General features: G+C 45.1%; 1 long non-coding RNA gene and 1 pseudogene across 3 annotated transcripts; one reads left to right on the forward strand and one right to left on the reverse strand.

Moving 5' to 3' along the window:
• Nucleotides 1-3,041: 3,041 nt before the first annotated feature.
• Nucleotides 3,042-3,222, forward strand: LOC132207608 (U2 spliceosomal RNA; annotated as a pseudogene).
• Nucleotides 3,223-7,914: 4,692 nt separating this feature from the next.
• On the reverse strand, nt 7,915-19,279 carry LOC132207605 (uncharacterized). 3 transcript variants are annotated; one of them, XR_009443629.1, is made up of 5 exons: nt 19,051-19,279; nt 17,232-17,407; nt 13,751-13,849; nt 10,415-10,461; nt 7,915-8,166 (listed from the first exon to the last, which is right to left on the reverse strand). It is a non-coding gene; the product is annotated as an uncharacterized LOC132207605 (long non-coding RNA). The 3 variants fall into 3 exon arrangements; XR_009443627.1 differs by lacking the exon at nt 10,415-10,461 and having other exon boundaries at nt 7,923-8,166; XR_009443628.1 differs by lacking the exons at nt 10,415-10,461; nt 13,751-13,849 and having other exon boundaries at nt 7,921-8,166.
• Between the last annotated feature and the right edge of the window lie 397 nt (nt 19,280-19,676).

Raw genomic sequence — 19,676 nt, forward strand, 5'->3', positions numbered from 1 at the left:
GTCTGGTCATGATTTCCTCTGAAGATAAATACTTCTCAAAAGAACCACTTCAGTCAATCATCTCTGGATGGCTTCTGATTTCATCGTGCCCACAGCCTCATGCAGTCTCACCATTAACCTGGAAAAGTGGCCAAAAACCGCTCTATTCGGCCTTGAGACTGCTCGACCATATCCTGCAGCAAACCAGGTACTACAGCCACGTTACCTTTCTGAGTACCTGCCTAAGGAACCAGATCATCCCCATTGGACTACAGTCCACATTCAAGCCTTCCCAATTTTTCCCCAGATGTGACAATGTCTACATCCAGAACATTAAGACACTTCAGAAGCATCTTTCCCTGCAACTCCTGAAACACACACTCGCAGCAATGCGACGGCAACTCCAGGCAATACAATCCAGCCTACCCAAGCTCAGACCCTCCCTCTCTCAGACCTCTACACGCCTCGCACTCACTCCAACCTCTTCCCTGCAGAACGTACAGCCCTCTGCACCAATCCCAACCTCACCATAAAACCCATGGACAAGGGAGGCACAGTTGTTGTATGGCACACTGACCTCTACATCGCTGAGGTTACACGCCAACTCTCCAACACCACCTCCTACTGCCCCCTTAATCATGACCCCACGCCCGACCACCAAACCATCATCTCCCAAACAACCCACAACCTCATCACCTCAGGTGACCTTCCACCCACAGCCTCCAACCTCATCATTCCCCAACCCTGCAACGGCTGTTTCTATGTCCTTCCCAAAATCCACAAACCTGCCTGCCCTGGTTGACCCATTATCTCTGCCTGCTCCTGCCCCACCGAACGGATCTCCACCTCATTGGAATTCATCTTTTCACATTTCGCCCAGGAACTCCCTACCTACGTCTGTGACACCACCCATGCTCTCCATCTCCTACAAAACTTACAATTCCCCAGGCCCCAACACCCTCATCTTTACCATGGACATCCAGTCCCTATGAACCCGCATTCCCAATACAGATGGCCTAAAGGTCATCCGCTTCTTCCTCTCCCACAGGCCCAACCAGTCCCCCTCCGCTGACACCCTCATCCGCCTTGCCGAACTCTCCCTCACCCTCAACAACTTCTCTTTCAATTCCTCCCACTACCTACAGACAAAGGGGGTGGCCATGGGTACCTGCATGGACCCAAGCTGTGCCTCCCTCTTTGTACGTTATGTGGAACAATGCCTCTTCCATACTTCCACAGGCCCTAAACTCCACCTCTTCCTCCATTACAGTGATGGCTACATCAACGCCGCCTCATGCATCCACGAGGAGCTCAAACAGTTCATTCACTTCACTGACACCTTCCACCCCCCCCCCCCTTAAGTTCACCTGGACCATCTCTAACGCCTCTCCCTCCTTCCTAGACCTCTCTGTCTCCATCTCCGGCAACAACCTAGAAGCCAATATCCATTTCAAGCCCACTGACTCCCAAACTACCTGGAATACACCTCCTACCACCCACCTTCCTGCAAAAATGCCATCCCCTATTCCCAATTGCGCCAGATCTGCTCCCAGGATGAGGAATTCCACACCCTGTACATCTCAGATGTCCTCGTTTTTCAAGGACTGCAACCTCCCCCCACTCAGCGGTCGAGAACTCCCTCGACCGTGTCTCCCACATTTTGCGCAACTCATCCCTCACACCCCGTCCCCACCCTTATCTGCCTTCCGGATGGACTACTCTCTCCGTGACTCTCTGGTCCGCTCCACACTCTCCTCCAGCCTCACCACACCTGGCACTTTTCCCTGCAACCGCAGAAAGTGCTCCATCTTCCCCTACCCCTCCCCCCTCATCTCAATCCCAGGTCGCACATCTGCTAATATGGTATACTGCATCCGCTGTTCCCGTTGTGGCTCTGCTGCATCGGAGAAACCAAATGAGACTTGGGGACAACTCTGCAGATCACCCATGCTCGGTTCACACTAAACAACTCCCCCTCCCATTCTGCAAATGACATGTCCGTCCTGGGCATCCTGCAGTGCCACGATGCCACCCGAAGGTTACAGGAATAGCAACTCATATTCTGCTTGGGATCACTGTAGCCCAATGGTATCAATGTGTATTTCACAAGCTTCAAAATCTCCCCTTCCGCCACTGCATCCCAAAACCAGCCCAGCTTGTCCCCGCCTCCCTAACCTGTTCTTCCACTCATCCGTCCCCTCCTCCCACCTCAAGCCGCACCATCTCATACCTACAAACCTCATCCCGATTCCTTGACCAGTCCGTCCTTCCCGACTGACCTATCCCCTACCTACCTCCCCACCTACACACACCTTTACTGGCTCCATCCCCGCCTCTTTGACCTGACTGCCTCCTCTCCACCTATCTTCTCCTACACAGCAGCAGCTACGCACTGATGATGTCTTCTCGACTGGAGACGAAACGTTTGCAATTCATTTGCCAAACTCGGCGAACAAACCAACAGCCAACTATCTTCTCCTCTCTCCATCTTCAGTCCGCCTCCCCCTCTCTCCCTATTTATTCCAGTACCCTCTCCCCATCCCCCTTTTCTGATGAAGGGTCTCGGCCCGAAACACCAGCTTCTGTGCCCCTGAGATGCTGCTTGTCCTGCTGTGTTCATCCAGCTTCACACTTTGTTATCTTGGATTCTCCAGCATCTGCAGTTCACATTATCGCTGATGCAGACAGTGACAGGCTGAAGCACCTTCCCCTGTGCTGGGACATTCTCTGAGTGTGCGGTTCTGTGCCGGTTGTTGCTGCAATCTCACTGACCCTCCACCAGTCGGGGAACTGGTTGATGAGGCTTGTTGGTGACGTCAGCTCTGCCCTATCTCATCTGATTGGTACCTTTCCGATGATCTACATTCACTGCGAAGAGAGATTTATAGAAAAGGTGCTGAAAAAGTGTTGGTGTAAACTGACTGTTTGCCCTGGTCTGGAAGCCCAGGAGTTTGGGAACAGTAAAAACTGACAGCAGTGATTTACAAGTCTTTGCACACAGTCAGGCTGATGGAAAATATGGAAGGTAACTGGGACTTAAGGTAGTCCAGCACTATAACGGCATTGCTTCTTGGCCTATTTGGTTGACCTCAGTGTGTTGTACTTATTCTTGTCAGTTTTAATATCTGATATGTCCTTTATTTAAAGATCCTGTGTTAAACTGATTGTTGGAGTAAGAAGTAGGAGCTTGCTCCATTTGCTGTGTTTCCAGGACTGCTTATAGTCTCTTTGAACCAATTCTAAAAACAGTCTCATCAAAATTTGAGGAAGGGTCCAGGCATGAGACGTCAGCCTTCCTGCCATGTTCATCCAGCTCTACACCTTGTTATCTCGGATTCTCCAGCATCTGCTCAACAGGCCCTTCAGCCCCACAAGTCCACACCAAACCTCAGAGCATCCCAGCCAGACCTACAACCCACCTAATCTACCCCTCCCTAAACATTACAGGCAATTTAACATGGCCAACCACCTAACCGGCACATCTTTGGATTGTGGCAGCACCCTGACGAAACCCACACAGACACAGGGAGAATGTGTAAACTCCACACAGGCAGTCTGCTAGAATCGAACACAGGTCCTGGCGTTGTGAGGCAGCAGTGCTAACCACTGAGCCACCATGCCGCCAAAGTGCTTTCTCTCAGTACTCTCACCCAACTTTCTCCAAATTTCTTGTTCCAAGGTAACTGTTAATCTGTCCTTTTTTGAATGTTCAACACTTGCTCTGATGTTAGTGCCTCATCCCTGGTAATGCTGCACCTTCCCACCAACACCATCCCCAAATATCCACACATGGCATCAGCAGTAAAAGAAAATCGCCTGCCAACACTACCTCATTACAAATAGCATTTCAGAAAAAAAAATGAAGCTGTCGAAGTATTCACTAGTGTTGACTTTCATGATGACTTGGGATGTATTGAACTAGAGATTTTGGAAACACTGTGAGCCAGGAAAGGATATGGCATATACAACACATGTTTTTCATTTGAGTGCAGAGCAACTAATCAAACAAGTGTGCATGTGACTGCTTTATTTTTCACATGCCAAGGCCTGTGAGCTTAATCAGATTACCAATTCACTGATGTGGGATACAACTGTGAATGACAGTCAGTGGCACATTATTCCGAAAGCCAACTCTCACATTAGCCAGACTCTGAGATATTTGCAAATCTAGCGAAATGAGCCAGAGTTAAATAAAAATGCTAAATCAAGATGCAGAATTGCCTGTCCACAAATTACATTCTTGCTCTAAGAACTCTACAAGCTTTTCAGCAACTGACACGAGTTATGCCGCAATATCTCTGCCCTTCCCTGACATTTTTGCACTTTGATGTTTCAACTAGAACTTAATGTCTCACAGTGCTCCTGTCTTGCCTGGTGTTTATCACAGGCATAAGCCAGGCAGCTTAGCATTGTTATTACCAGCAGTCAGTCAAGGGCTGGTCTGCAGCTATGGCAACAAACACATGTGTTTTGACCAAATGGGCACGTCTCAAATTCTCAGGGAAACAGTTCTCAGTCAGGGCAAGGGAGATAGTATTCAGTCAGGAGGTCCTGACACAGCATGGCCAAGGAATCATTCGATATCAGCCCAGGGACTTCGACACTGTCAGTCAGCCATTTGGGATCAGGGGATCTGTGTCACTACAGTACAGAGAGGTGGCCACACTCACCACTAATTACATTCCCAAAATGCTCCAGTAGATTTGTTGAGCCTGAATTATGAGCATCAATCCAAGCTGACCCTATTCATTCCTGCCACTGGGGGTCAGTTTGATGAAATTCTCAAAGGTGTTCAGGAGATTGGGAGGTTCAAGTCCATCGCTCCCTGAAATCGCAACACAAGTAGATAAGATGGTGAAGAATTTCACTTTCATGGTACACTGCATCAGGATCTGGTCAGCTTTGATATCTGGCTCATAAGTGAGATGAGGTATTTTTTTCGAGCATGTATTGTTCCTATGAGAACAGCTGTGGTTCCATTCATGCATTGTTTTTATTTCAACCATGAAACGGCCACAACTTGATTAGAAGTGAAAGTGACCATCAACCAGATTGAACTGTCGGTTGCTAAATAAATTAAGACAGAGATAAATGTATTTGCAGGAGTTTTTTTTTGTTCAAAAAAAATCATTCATGGAATCTTGATATCACTGGATAAGAATGGAAGTTTTCTTCCCTAAAAGGACAGAGGTGAACAGATGGCTTTTTCTAACTGACAACAGATTCACGGTCATCATTAGATTCTTAATTCCAGATTTTAAAAAAAAATCAAATTCCACCGTCTGGAATGGTGTGATTCAAATCTAGGTCACTAGCCCATATCTCAGTCTCTGTGTGAGATGTTAATGTGATGACATCCCATTGATTTATATACTTCTATAAATTAAAGTCTCTGTATAGGAATCAAATGCAGATAAAAGACTTTAATTTACAGAAGTAAACTCTTATCTACCTACACATAGGTATGCAGACACTACCCTGAAGCTTCCTGCCCAGCCAGGAATGCGGTGTGTAAAGCTTTTGTAACTCCTTTTCTTCTCACACATCGGTATGCAGACACTGTCTTAAGCTTCCTGACTGAATTGAAATTAGAATCAAACTGTTGTTTCAAATAGGGTTAGGTGGGGAAAATTTGTAAGGGTGTGAAACCTCTAAAGCATGTAACTTCTGTCGCTGGCAAAGGGGCCAGGGCACTGACTTTGTTCTAGCCAGACACACTAGCAACTTGAAATCACAATCGATCTTGGGCAACAACTCAAAAATCGCCTACTGCCATTAGCAGCTACTTCACTAGCAATCGATACTATAAGCTGGTCTTTTATGTTTTTGATGTAATAATTGCTTGGTATCCTATTTTTGTCTGTTGTAGTAATTGTTTTATGCATCATGCCATTATAAATTGTGAGATCATTTTAAGTATCATATCTTTTGTGAAGTATAATAAGCGGGCACTGTCTGCTGCTCGGGGAGAATTACTTGCGAGACTCTGCACTCTGTGCCGGGTTGAGTACAGTAATGCTCCACAGCTTGTACTTGCTTGGTAATAAAAGGATTTGTGTTTTTCTAAACAGGTCAGTGTCTTGTGATTGCAGCAAGTCCGTGAGGGTCTCCGAAAACAAACTTGACATGTGGAGTAATGGACAGCAGACTAAATAGAAAATATACACCAGATATCACACCATGTCTTGTTTTTTGTATTCATCACGAGATCCGTCACTGCTATGGACACCTGGTAAAGATCTGAAGAGACTGCATTCCCCATGGACGGGTCACCAGGTTTCATTGCATTTTTGCAATCGGCTATCAGGAATATAGAACATGACTCATCCCAATCTTTTGTTTCAATTTAAAACTTTCCTTTGATTGTTTCCAATAAACAAATATCTATTCGTAGTTGAAACATGTCTGTGGAGAGCAATAGAATCCATAATTGTAAAAGGTGTGCAAACATATTGACCGGGCACAACAAATAAAGGGCCATTAAGATCAACATAGAATCCCTACACTGTGGAAGATGGCCATTCAGTCCATTACCAACCCTCCAAGCAACATCCAACCCAGTCTCACACCCTGCCCTGCATTTTGCACACAAGACACTATGGGCAATTTAGCATTGTCATTCTACCGAATTTGCACATTTTTGGACTATGGGAAGAAACTAGAGCACCTGGAGGAAACCCACGCAGGCAGGGTCTGGGTAGGACACTCTTTTTAAGTTCAGTGTGAACTCGATGGGCTAAATGGTCTGCCTCCAGACTGGAGGGATTCTCTGATCTCCAGAAGCAAGCCCAAAAAGCATGGTTTGGATATAGCTAACAGGAGAATCAAAAACCAACTTCACAGTTACTCAGAAATTTGCTGCTCGTTAACCAGTCCCGATGAACCAGGAAATCCTTTTTCACATACTGTGCGGGCGGCTAGTCTTTAGTCAGTGAGAATGTGTCAATGTGTCGTGATAAATTGACTATTCCCAAACTCTACCTGACAGATACACAATTGATATTAACATTTTATCCACAATACCTGTACCTTTAATTGAGCAGGGATCAGTAACACCAGTACAAACAGCCCAAAACCATGGTTCACTTGATAGTGAGAGTGACAGCAAAATCCTTCAAATGTGCTTCTTTGTGAACTCACTGGTGTGTTAACAGTTTGGATAACTGAGTGAATGCTTTCCCCACTCAGAGCTCATGAATGGGCTCTCCCCAGTGTGAACCTGCTGGAACACAGGCAGGTAGGATGACCAAGTGAATGCTTTCTCACATTTAGAGCAGGTGAATGGTTTCTCCCCAGTGTGAACGCTCTGTAGGTGAGGTGAGCAAGTGAATCCCTTCCCACACTGGGAGCAGATGAATGGTCACTCCCCAGAGTGAAGTCGCTGGTGGATCAGCGGGCAATTCGAGTCAGCAAAGCTTTTCCCTCACGCAGAACAGGCCAACGGTCTCTCTCCAGTGTGAATTTGCTCATGCATCAGCGGTTGAGATGTCTGAGTGAATGCTTTCCCACATTTCAAGCATGTAAATGGTTTCTCTACAGTGCGAACTCACTGGTGTTTAAGCAGGCTGGAGGACTGAGTGAATCCCATGCCACAATCAGAGCAGGTGAATGGTTTCTCTCCAGTGTGACTCTGGTGGTCAGTTTCTAGCTGGGATGGATTAAAAAATTCGTTCCTGCAATCTGCACATTTCCACAGTCTCTCCCCAGTGTCACTGCGCTGGTGCTCGGACATTTCAGATGAATCTTCACAGACTCTTTACAGATCATGTGCATTTCTCCCCAGTGTGAATGCTGCTTTTTCCTCCAATGTTCAAAATCCTGAGGTCACTGGGTTGTGATAAACAAAGTGACTGTCAGACCTGGATGTGGACCAGTTTGAATTCTCCAATTGCAGACCAAGCTTTCAAACAGAAAGCAAGTGCAGTGAGTGAAGAACCAGAAGAACAACCACAGATTGTGAAATCGAGAAATCCTCTGGACATTTATGGAGCGACACTTGGGAAATATGCTGGATCATCATTAGAACAAATTCAAATAAATATCCTCCAGGTAAGGGATCCAGTCAGTATTTGCACAAAACTGCTGAAAGAGAGGTGGGAGAGCCAGGGAGCAAGGGCAGGCATTGTAACTCAGTCTTTCAGAGGGATCAAAAGGTTAAGAACAGTGCAGAAGTAAAATTGTGGAAATCTGAAATGAAAACAAAAAATGCTTAGTCAGAGTTGTACAGCATAAACCAATCCCTTTCATCCCAGTTGTCCATGCTGACCATATGTCCCAAATTAATCTAATCCCATTTGCAAGCAATTGACCCATATTCCTCTAAACCCTTCCTATTCACATACCCATCCAGATGCCTTTTAAATGTCATAATTGTACCAGCTTCCACCAGTTCCTCTGGCAGGTCATTCTACACAGGCACCACCCACTTTCCCTTAAAAAAGTTTCCCTCTCAGTTTAAACCAATGTGTTTAGTTCTAGTCTCCCCTACCCCAGGTAAACAAACTTGGCTACTCACTCCATGCCCACCATAATTTTATTAACCTCTAAGGTAACCTCTCAGCCTTCAACGCTCCAGGGAAAATAGCCCCAGCATATTCGGCCTCTCCCTGCAGCTCAAAACTTCCAACATCCTTGTAAATCTTTTCTGCATCCTGCTAAGTTTAACAGCATCATTCCTATTGCAGGGAGGCCCGAATTGAACACAGTATTCCAAAAGCAGCATCATCAATGCCTTGTTCAGCCTATAACATGACCTCCCAACTCCTGCACTCAATGCACTGACCAATAAATGCAAGCATAGCAAATATCATCTTCACTACCTTCTGTACCTGCAATCCCCCTTCAAGGAACTGTGCACCTGCACCTCAAGGAGTGTCTGTCGTGTAACAGTCCCCAGGGCCTCACCATTAACTGTTTAAGCCCTGCCCTGATTTTCATTACCATAATGCAATAGCTCGCATTTATCCAAACTGAACTGATTGCTGTCACACCTCGGCCCATCGACCCATCTGACTAAGATCCCATTGTCCTTGGAGATAAACTTCTTTGCTGTTTACTACACCAACAATTTGTGTCATCTGCACACTTAGTAACCATTCCTCCAATATGCATGCCACATGACTTGTATCAATGGCAAAAAGCAGTGGAACCAGCACCGATCCTTGCAGCACACTGCTGTTCATAGTCATCTAGACTGAGAAAAAAAAAGCACCCCCACCACGATCCTGTTTCCTACCTTCAAGCCAATTTTGTTTCAAATAGCTAACTCTCCCTGGATTCCACTTGATCTAATCTTGCTAACCTGTCCGTCATGTGTAGTTTTGGTGAATGCCTTGCTGAAGCCCATTTAGACAAAGTCCACTGCTTTGTCTTCTTCAATCTTCTTTGTCACTTCCTCAAAAAACTCAATCAAGTTAGTTTCTCAAGATTTCCCACTCACAAAGCCATGTTGGCTATCCCTAATCAGTCTTTGCTTCTCTCAACACATGCAAACCCTGTCCCTCAGATTCCCCTCCAGCAATTTACCCACCACTGACATCAGGCTCAATGGTCAATGGTCCTCTAGCTTTTCCTTAAAGAATGGCACCAGATTAGCCACTCAGCCTTCTGGCACTTCACCAGTGTCTCAGTGATGCAGATATCTCAGCAAGGGGCCTGCAATTACTTCCCCAGCTTCTCACAGTTTGTGGATAACACCTGATCATGTGCCAGGGACCTATTCACCTTTATGCAGTTTAAGACGTCCAGCACCTAGACCTCTGTAATATGGACACTTGTCAACTCATTATTTATTTCTCCAAGTTCTCTAGCTTCCATATCCTTCTCTGCTGTAAATACTAATGTGAAATACTCATTCACATCTCACCCTGCAGTTCCACACAGACAGCCTTGTTGATCTTTAAAGGGGCCCTGTTTTGTCCCTAGTTGCTTTTTTGTCCCAAATGAAGTGTCAGAATCTCTTGGATAAGGATAGCTCATGTCTCCTTTTTGCCATCTTCATTTCCCTTGAGTATACTCCTACTGCCCTTATACTTTGAGGGATTGACCCAGTTCCTGCTGTCATTACCTGACATGCGCTGCCTTCTTTTTCTTAACCACAGCCTCAATTTTTTCAGTCGTCCAATAGCCCCGACAATTACCAGCCTTGCCCTTCACATGAACAGGAACATACTGCCTCTGGACTCTCCCTATTTTATTTTTGAAGGCCTTCCACTTTCCAAGTATACCGTTAACTGCATATTACCTCTCCCGATCATAGTTTGGAAGTTCTTGCCCAATACTGTCAAAGTTGGCCTTCCTCCAATTTAGAAATGTATATGAAATATACAACTTTTATATTTAAACTGATCACAGCTGTTTGCATCTGGCACATATTCCTCTAAACCTTTCTTATATATGTCCTAATTCAAATGCCTTTTAAACAATGTGACTGTACCTGCATCCACCACCTCCTCTGAAAATTCGTTTCACACATGAACCACACTGTAAAAGAAAAATTGACCCTCATATTTTTTTCAAATATGTCTTTCTCCTCTCACCTTACATGTCCCCTTGTCTTAATCACCCAACCTAGGGGAAAAAAACCCTTAATATTCACATAATCTGTGCCCCTCATGTTTTTTATGAGGATTTGTAAGGTCACCCCGTAACCAGTGAGAAAAGTTTAAGCTTTGGCAGTCTCTTTTGATAATTGAGCCCTCCATTCCTGGCAACATCTCAGCAAGTCTTTTCTGACCTGTCTCCAGTTTAATAATAATGTCCTTCCTGTAACAGGGCGACCAGAACTGCACGCAATACCTCAAATGAAGCCTCAACAATGTCCTGTACAACCTCAACATAACATCCCATTTCCTATACTCAAAGGAGTGAGCAATGAAGGCAAGTGTGCATAACAATTTACTAACCACCCTGTCGGCCTGTCTCCATAAACTTCGAAGAATTATGCAGTGAATCTCAGCATTTCTCTGTTCCACAACACTACCCTGGGTGTAACCATCAATTGTGTAATTCCTACCCTTGTTCATTTTACCAAAATACAATATTTCACATTTATTCAAATTGAGCTTCATCTTCTACTCCTCAACCCATTGACCCAATTGATTAACATGTCACCATCATCTGAGATAACCTTCACTAACCACTATACCAACAATTCAGTATCATCTGCAAACTTAGTAATCTTGTCCCTTAAATTCTCATCCAAATCGTTAGTGTAAATGAGAAACAAAAGTGGGCTGTACCGATTGCTGTGGAACACGCTGGTCACAGAACTCCACTCTGAAAAATCCTCCAGCACCACGTTCTCTCCTATAACTAAACCAATTTTGTTTCCAATTAGCAAGTTCTTCCTGAATCACATGTGATCTAACTTTACAGATTAGTCGACCATGTGCAACCCTGACAAAAGCTTCACTCTCATTCTAGAGGTGTTGCAAATCTGACCCAAGTCCCCTGCCATTTGTCCATGGCCCTCTTGATCATTCCTTGAAAAGTTAAATCCCAAATCTTTGGGAATAACTGCTGAATCTGCATCCAGCTGCCATTCAGACTGTTCCAGATCCTGGGAACTTGCTGAGTCAAGTAATCTTCAAGTTTTCACACTGCATTATTTGCCAATTACCTGAATGTTGTATTCTGCAGTTACCAAACATTGCCACAATGTTAATCTTTTTTCTCTCTCTGCAAACTAATATCCTGGAAACAAACCAACTACTCAACTAAATCATTGCTAATCAGCCCCAAGGAGAATCATCCGAGCTTCTGTTAGCTCTCTCCAAACCAGAAACCCATCATAATTTTAGATAACAAAGTGTGGAGCTGAATGAACACAGCAGGCCCAGCAGCATATGCTGTGTTCATTCAGCTCCACGCTTTGTTATCTCAGATTCTTCATCATCTGCAGTTCCCATCATCACCCATCATAATTGTAACTTACTTATGGGATGTGGTCTTTGCTGCCCAGACTAATATTGACTGTCCATTTTTATTTGATTTGGAGAAAGTGGCGGTGAACCACTTTCTCTCACTAATGCACTCCGTGTACTGTAAGTGCACCACTGTGTCGTTTAGATGATAATCCACCCTGGAGCCTCACCTCACTCCCTATCGCAAGAATCATACCTCAATCCTCACTACCCTCCCTATCATGAAAATGACCCTGGAGCCTGCACTATTGCAGGCTCCACCCTCGAGCCTTACCACCTTTCCTATCACTGGAATCTCTCCCCAGCCTCACAACCTGCCTACTGTTGGAATCCCCCTCTAGCCTCAGAACTCTCACGGTCTCTGTAGATTCCTCCAGTCTCTCAAGCCTCCTTATCTCGAATCTCCTCCAGCCTCAACACCCTCCTATCTCTGTAAATTCCTCCAGCCCGTATAAACTTCCGTAGATGTGTAATTGCCTTTACCCTCACAAACCTCCTTCTGTTTGAGGTCTCCTCCAGCCTCTCAATCCTCACCATTTCTGCAACTTCCTCCAATCTCACACTTTTCCCTATTTTCGTAATCTTCTCCAGTCTCAGAACCCTTCCAGTCTCTAATATCCTCCAGCCTCACAAATCTCAACATGTCCCTTCCTCTAATACAGTCCTAATGATGATGCCCCATTTTTATTCCGCCACTTGATAGCAGCACGTGCAATTTCCTGGGCTTCAAGCTCCAGAATTTCTTGGTAAACTGCTTCATCTCTATACCTCACTTGTCTCCCAAAAACATTAACCATCTATTCAATTATCATCTATTCTAATATCTCCTTTCCTGAGAGGGGAAAAAAAACATTGCTTGAACTATTGCTTGGCATCTTCTCTGTGAAGTGTCTCGGATGGTGGCCCATCCAGCCTCTGCCAGTTAAAATCCACCACCTAACTATTCTAATCTAATTTTCCAGCAGTTGGCCCATAGACCTGTCTGCGTTGGCATCACAAGTGTGTATCTAAATATGCCTTAAACGCTATGAGGATCTCTGTGCCTACCACCCTCACAGACAGTGAGGTTCAGTGCCATTGTCACAGCATGATGACATCACAGACAGGAACAGAGATGAGCTGAGTCTGTGCAAACCAAAGATCCCCCACACACCGTGAAGGACGGGAGGGTCCCTGATAGGGGGCAGAGGAGACTTAACAGAATGGTTTGTAAAGAAGAGTTGCATGGTTAGGGCTGTTTTTTTAACATTCTTCTTTCATGTGACTTGGGCGTTGCTGGTACAGAGCGAATATCCATCTATAATAGGTGGACTCTCCTTCTCAAACTCTCCCCTCGCCTGGGGTGTGGTAATCTTCAGGTTAAACCAGCCCTATGGTCAGGTCGGAAAATGGTGACTTTACTTTTGGCACAGAGATGCCACTGTGCCTCGGTGGTGTAGAGGGGAATGTTGAATGTGGTGGCTGGGACACAACTCTGACAGTGCGCTTCATCTGGAGGATGTTCACTTTTTCTAACAGTGTTGGGGCTGTACTCATGCAGGGAAGTGAAAAATGTTCCAACACAATCCAGACGAGTGCCTTATAGACAGCAAACAGTCATTGGGGAATCAGATGTTTGAGGAAACTGAGATTGTTCTCCTTGAAACAAAGGATTTTGAGGGACCTTTGATAGAGGTGTTGACAAAAGAAACAGTTCAGGATGATAAAATGTACACTCATGACTGATCATAAAAAAGATTACAGGACATATACTGAAAATTTTAGGAATGATCTATTGAGAGAATGGGGTGATTTAAGAGAAAAAAATTACACGGCAAATGAGAAGTGAGCAGGAACACAATACTCACACAATACGAATATCCAGATGTTGATGAATTGAGTAATTCTGTCAGAGTTTAGTGTTACAATTATTGAGTTTCCCCACCTGAAAGTCCACTTGTAATATCCTGTAACACAAATTCATAAAATCCATCGCTGTCAGTCCGGGTAGAAATTCACAACATCCCCTCATCCTGGCCGAAGATAACTGTGCATTGTCCCTATCGCACGTTATCCAATGTGGAGGCCAGTCATCGATTCAGGGAGAAATCTATTTGGGTTTCTAGGAATTTCCACCTTGGGACTTCATGTCACTGACCAGAACTGCAGATCTTTGACACATGGCAAAGAATGGCCAAGATTTAGTGACAGGAAAGAGAGAATAGAGATGGAGTGGGATTTTCTAACGACAGTGAAGTCAAATATTAAAACCAATATTTGACTTCACTGTCATTAGAAAATCCCACTCCACCAAAATGTTCCAACACAATCCAGACGAGTGCTAGGACAATATCTGAACTGGCATGGGGGAAGAGGCAAAGAGGAGGAGAAATAAGAGAGACGCAGAATGTTTGTGATTTAGCAGGAGTAGGGCAAAGGATTAAGACGAGCTCTGATAAGGCTTGACACAAGACTGGAGAAAGATGCATGTTTAGGACTAAAACGCCGAGCAACATGCAAGGCAATTTGGTTTGGTGGGCTAGTGGCAGAGAGGGAAGCAGCAGAGGCATCTGATTTGGATTGCCTCAATCTTAATGATATGGAGTTTCTATGTGTCTCCCTCACTTGTTGGAGGGGAGGATGGAGGAGACAGGATGATGGACAACGACCTCCGAGACACTTCACAGAGAAGATGCCAAGCAATAGTTCAAGCAATGTTTTTTTCCCTCTCGGGAAAGGAGATATTAGAATAGATGACTCGCCAGTGTTATGCTGAACAAACCTAATGATTTAACTTTTATCTAGTATATTAAAATTTACAACAGAAGTCCGCGCTTGAATCCCATCTCAGCAGATGGTGGAATTTGAATTAAATAAAAAAAACGGAATTAAGAATCAACTGGTTGCCATGGAACCATTGCTAATGGCAGAAAAAGGAGAAAATCTAATGTCCTTCAGGGAAAGAAATTTGCCAACCTCAGCAAGCCACTCAGTTGCAAATCACTGCAAAGCCTCAACAAAGGAATGATGCTGGGTGGAACACTTGGCATCTGCCAAGGCACGAGGAAAGACAACTGCAGAATCAGCCCTATCGACTCCATAAACTCCTCCTTACTAATATCTGGGGGCAAGTGGCAAAATTTGGAGAGAGGGCTCAAAGACTAGTCAAGAAACAGCGTCGTATGCATAGAATTTACCTTATAGACAAGTGACACACGCCACCATCACTGTCCTTAGTGAAGGCCTGTCCCAAGAGCAGGCCAGACGTGACAGCACAGTGCTATTCTGATCGCAGTAATTGAACTGGGAGTACAACATTGACTCTGCCACCTGGAAGACTCATGGCTCCTGCTGAATTCCATGAACCATCCTCCCTCAGTTGATAAATTGGCAACAGTGTTATCCCTAGATTATTACTCCAGAGACACTGACATCATTGCGGGGTCCTGGGTTCAAATCCTGCCATGGCAAATGGTGGAATTTGAATTAAATAATGATCTGGAATTAATAGTCGAATGACGACCATGAAACCATTGCTGATTATTTGGGTTCACTTGTGTCCTTTCGGGAAGGAAATCTACCATACTTACCTGATCTGCATGACATGCAACTCCAAACCCACAGCAATGTGGTTGACTCTTAACTGCCTTCAGGGAAATCAGGGACAGGCAATAAATGCTGGTCCAGCCAGCGATTTCCACATCCCAAGAGTGAATTTTGATTAAAAACTCCATGTTAAACAGCACTTGGAGTAAGCACAGAGTGTAAATGGCAATAGGTGTACTCAATGCCCTCCATCAGGAGTAGTTCACAGCAGGATTACCAATCAAGCTGGTCAGGTCCTAAAGGACAAAGCTGACTTTCTGGGACTGTAGCAGGTGCTGACACAACCAACAGAAGGGAAAAACATAGATCTCATTCTCACAAATTTCCCAGCTGCAGATGCAACTGTCCGTGACAGTATTGGTAACAGCAACCACCGCACAGTCCTGTGGAGACAAAGCATCATCTTAAACTTGAGAATACCCTGAGTGGCGTTGAGTGGCACTAACTTCGGCTAAATGGGACAGACTTGGAACAGATATAGGGGTTCAAAACCAGATATCTTTGAAGCTTTGTCGGACATCAACAGCAGCAGAACTTTCCAGCACAATCTGTAACCTCATGGGCCAGCATATTGTGCACTCAACCATTACCATTGATCCAGGGGAACCACACTGATTGAATGGATAGTATAGGAGGGCATGCCAAGAGCAGCTCCAGGCATAGCTAAAAATAAGGTGCCAGAGGCCTTCTCCAGAGGTCCTCAATATCACAGATGTGAGTTTTCAACCAATTTGATTCATTTCAAATGATATTAATAAATGGAGGAATAGTGCAGCAAAGATTACGGGCCCTGGCAACAGTACCGATGACTTGTGCTCTAGAGCTTGCTACCTGCAAAGACAAACTGTTTCAGTCCTGCTACAGCACTGGCATCTGCTGACAATTTGGGAAATTGCCCAGGTCTGTTCAGCACAAAAACACAGCAAATCCAACCTGACCAATTTCCCCTCAAGCAGTCTACTCTCTATCTTCAGTAAAGTGATGGAAGGTGTTGTCAACAGTGGAGCTAAGCAGCACTTAGCAGTAACATGCTCAGTGACACCCAGTTTGGGTCACGCCAGGCACTCAGTTCCTCATCTTATTACAGACTTGATCCACAAATTCACACACAGATGAATTCCTAAGGTGAGGTGAAGGCAACAGCAGAGTCCTGCACAAAAACCATTTCGTTCCACTTCAGTGACAATGACACCTTAGTTTCAGCTCATCTGCTGAACCTCTCATCTATTCCTGCGTTACCTCTAGGCTTAACTATCCAAACACACTCCCAGTTGACCTCCCACATTCAACGTCCCTGTAATCTCAAGAATACATAAAATTCTGCTGCGCTCATGTTCATTTGTACCAAAACCTGTTCACACATCACTGCTGTACTCCCTGACGCACAAAGACTCCTATTTATAAGCAACAATTTAAAATTCTCACCCGTGATTTAATTCCTGGCCGTGATGACCCATGTTTCCCTGCACCACACAACCTTCAAGACTCTGTTGGAGTCTGAAAGTAAATGATTGTCAATGTATTTAATCATTGCTTCACTACTGGAGGCTTTTTCTACAGTTGCCAGGCAACATGGTCTGGAATTCCTATGATAAACCTCTCAGATTTGCTTTCCTTCTTTAAGATAGTCATGAAAACCTGTGAATTTGGTCATGTTTTTGGTCAACTAATCTAATATGGCCTTACATCAAAAGTTCCTTGATAATATTTTTGTGAAATTATAAATATGATAAAAATACATACAGTTTGTTGATTTGGACACACACCATCAGCTCTTCAGTATCGCTAGATGAATGATCTGTAACTTCTCTAATGACCGCATTGTGGGAGTACCTTCATCATATGAACTGCAGCAGCACATGAAAGTTGAACATCACATTTTCCACAGGCAACAGGGCTTTGGCAACGATCGCTGGTATCTGTGGAAGGAAAAACAGACTAAATATTGCAGAAGTGCAAAAATGAACGCCAGAATAAAAAAAAACTGTCAAATTTGGTGGTCTGAAATGGAAGAAAAATGCACTCTCTGCCAAAATATTGCCTGACTTTGAAAGACGCCATTCAAAAATTAATCTAGTAAGACAGCAGCGCACAGTTAGGAGGTGGACAGCAATGGAAAATTCAGTTACAACAGGTATAAGAAAATAACAGTAAAATACTAAACAGAGATCAAATATATCCATCATTAGAGACTGGAGAGATCAGTCGCCGACAAAGCTGTGATCAGGAAGCACAGAACTAAGTTAGCAGTGCTAGCTGCTATGATCCCACATTCTGGGAAAGAAATCCAGAAGAAACAAACATTTAACTTGGTTTGAATTTGCTCTGTGTAATTTCATTTCATTTCTGAAGAAGGGTCCAGACTCAAAACGCAGGCAGTGCCGATACAGTCATCCATGAACTGGAGGAAGAGGTGGGATTCGGGGCCAGTGTCGGTATGGAAGAGAGATTGTTCCACATAACCAACAAAGAGGCAGGCATAGCTCGGGCCCATGCAGGTACCCATGGCCACCCCCTTTGTCTGTAGGAAGTGGGAGGAGTTGAAAGAGAAGTTGTTGAGCGTGAGGACGAGTTCACTTAGGCACACAAGGGGGTCAGTGGAGGGGAACCGGTCAGACCTGCAGGACAAGAAAAGGCATCGGGCTTTTAGGCCACGTGCATGGGGAATGCAGGTGCTAATGTGGTATACTGCCTCTGCTGTACCTGTTGTGGCCTCCTCTCCATCAGGGAAATTTGGGGACTGCTTTGCAGAATATTTACACTCAGTTCACAATAAACAACTGCACCTTCCAGTCCCATTCCACCGACATGTCCATCATGGGCCTCCTACAACACAATAAAGATGCCACCCAAAGGTTGCAGGATCAGCAACTCATATTCAGCTTTGGAACCCCGCAGCCCAATGGTATCAATGTGGATTTCACAAGCTTCAAAATCTCTCCCTCCCCCAACTGCAGTCCAACACCAGCCCAGCTCATTCCCCCCCTCACTAACCCATTGTTCCTCTCAGCTACCCGCTTCTCTCATATCAAGCCACACCCCCATTTACTACCTACTAACCTCATCCCACCCCCTTGACCTGTTCATCCTCCCTAGACTGACCTATCCCCTCCCTACCTCCTCAGCTACACTCACCTTTACCGGCTCCAACCCCATCTCTTTAACTTGTCTGTCTCCTCTCCACCTGCCTCCCCCTCTCTCCCTATTTATTTCAGAATCCCCTTCCCCTCCCCCATTTCTGAAGGGTGTAGGCCCGAAAACGCCAGCTTTCCTGCCTCTCTGATGCTGCCTGTCCTGTTGGGTTCCTCCAGCCCCACACCTTGTTCTCTCACTTGCAGCCAGAGACGGCTGCGCATGCGCCCAGCTTCACCTCCGCCCTCAAAGTTTCAATGCTACCGCGCATGCGCCCCGCTGATCATTGCCCCCAATAAAGATGGTGGCGGTCACACGGTCCTATCGCCATCTGAGGCATTGATTTGTTTTCTGCAAACGTGAGCCTGGGAGTTTCAAATGTGGATTTTCCGACGTGCACTCCCAAGCCCATACGAATATCACTTCCCACCTGCTTTCTGCCGTTTTGCCTTCTTCACCGTGTCCTGCTCTTACATCAATTGCACAATCCTTAGTCTCAGCGAAAGGGCCAGGCACAAAATGTGAGCTTTCCTGCTCCTCTGATACTTCTTGGCCTGTTATATTCATCCAGCTCTACACCTAAGTATCTCGGAGTCTCTAGTTCCGACTGTGCTCAGCGAACCTGCACGGATCACGTGGTTTGCACTGATCCAGCCCTCTCTTCATTCCGATTGGTTATAAGGGCAGAGACGTCCGCCCGGTCATTCACGTCAAACCTGTATTCCTATTGGTCCCACACTGACATCAATCAATCTGACGCAATTGCGACCTGTAGCATGCGCAGTGCTTTCTGTTGTCATTGTCATCAGACTCTGACACTTTGAGACAAATGAGACTGAGAACTGGATGAGAAAGATTGTTACATTAGCGATCCTGGGGCTTTAATAAGTCGCTCTGAGGAAGGGGCACTGCACCGAAAACGTTAACTCCGTCTTTTTACCTTCACAGATGCTGCCAGACCTGCTGAGCTTTTCCAGCAACTTCGTTTTTGTTCCTGATTTACAACATCCCAGTTCCTTTTTTTTAATAAGTCGCGATTGAAAAGGCTTCCTGCAG

The sequence above is a fragment of the Stegostoma tigrinum genome, unplaced genomic scaffold (genome assembly GCF_030684315.1).
Source record: "Stegostoma tigrinum isolate sSteTig4 unplaced genomic scaffold, sSteTig4.hap1 scaffold_110, whole genome shotgun sequence".
Lineage (NCBI taxonomy): Eukaryota > Metazoa > Chordata > Chondrichthyes > Orectolobiformes > Stegostomatidae > Stegostoma > Stegostoma tigrinum.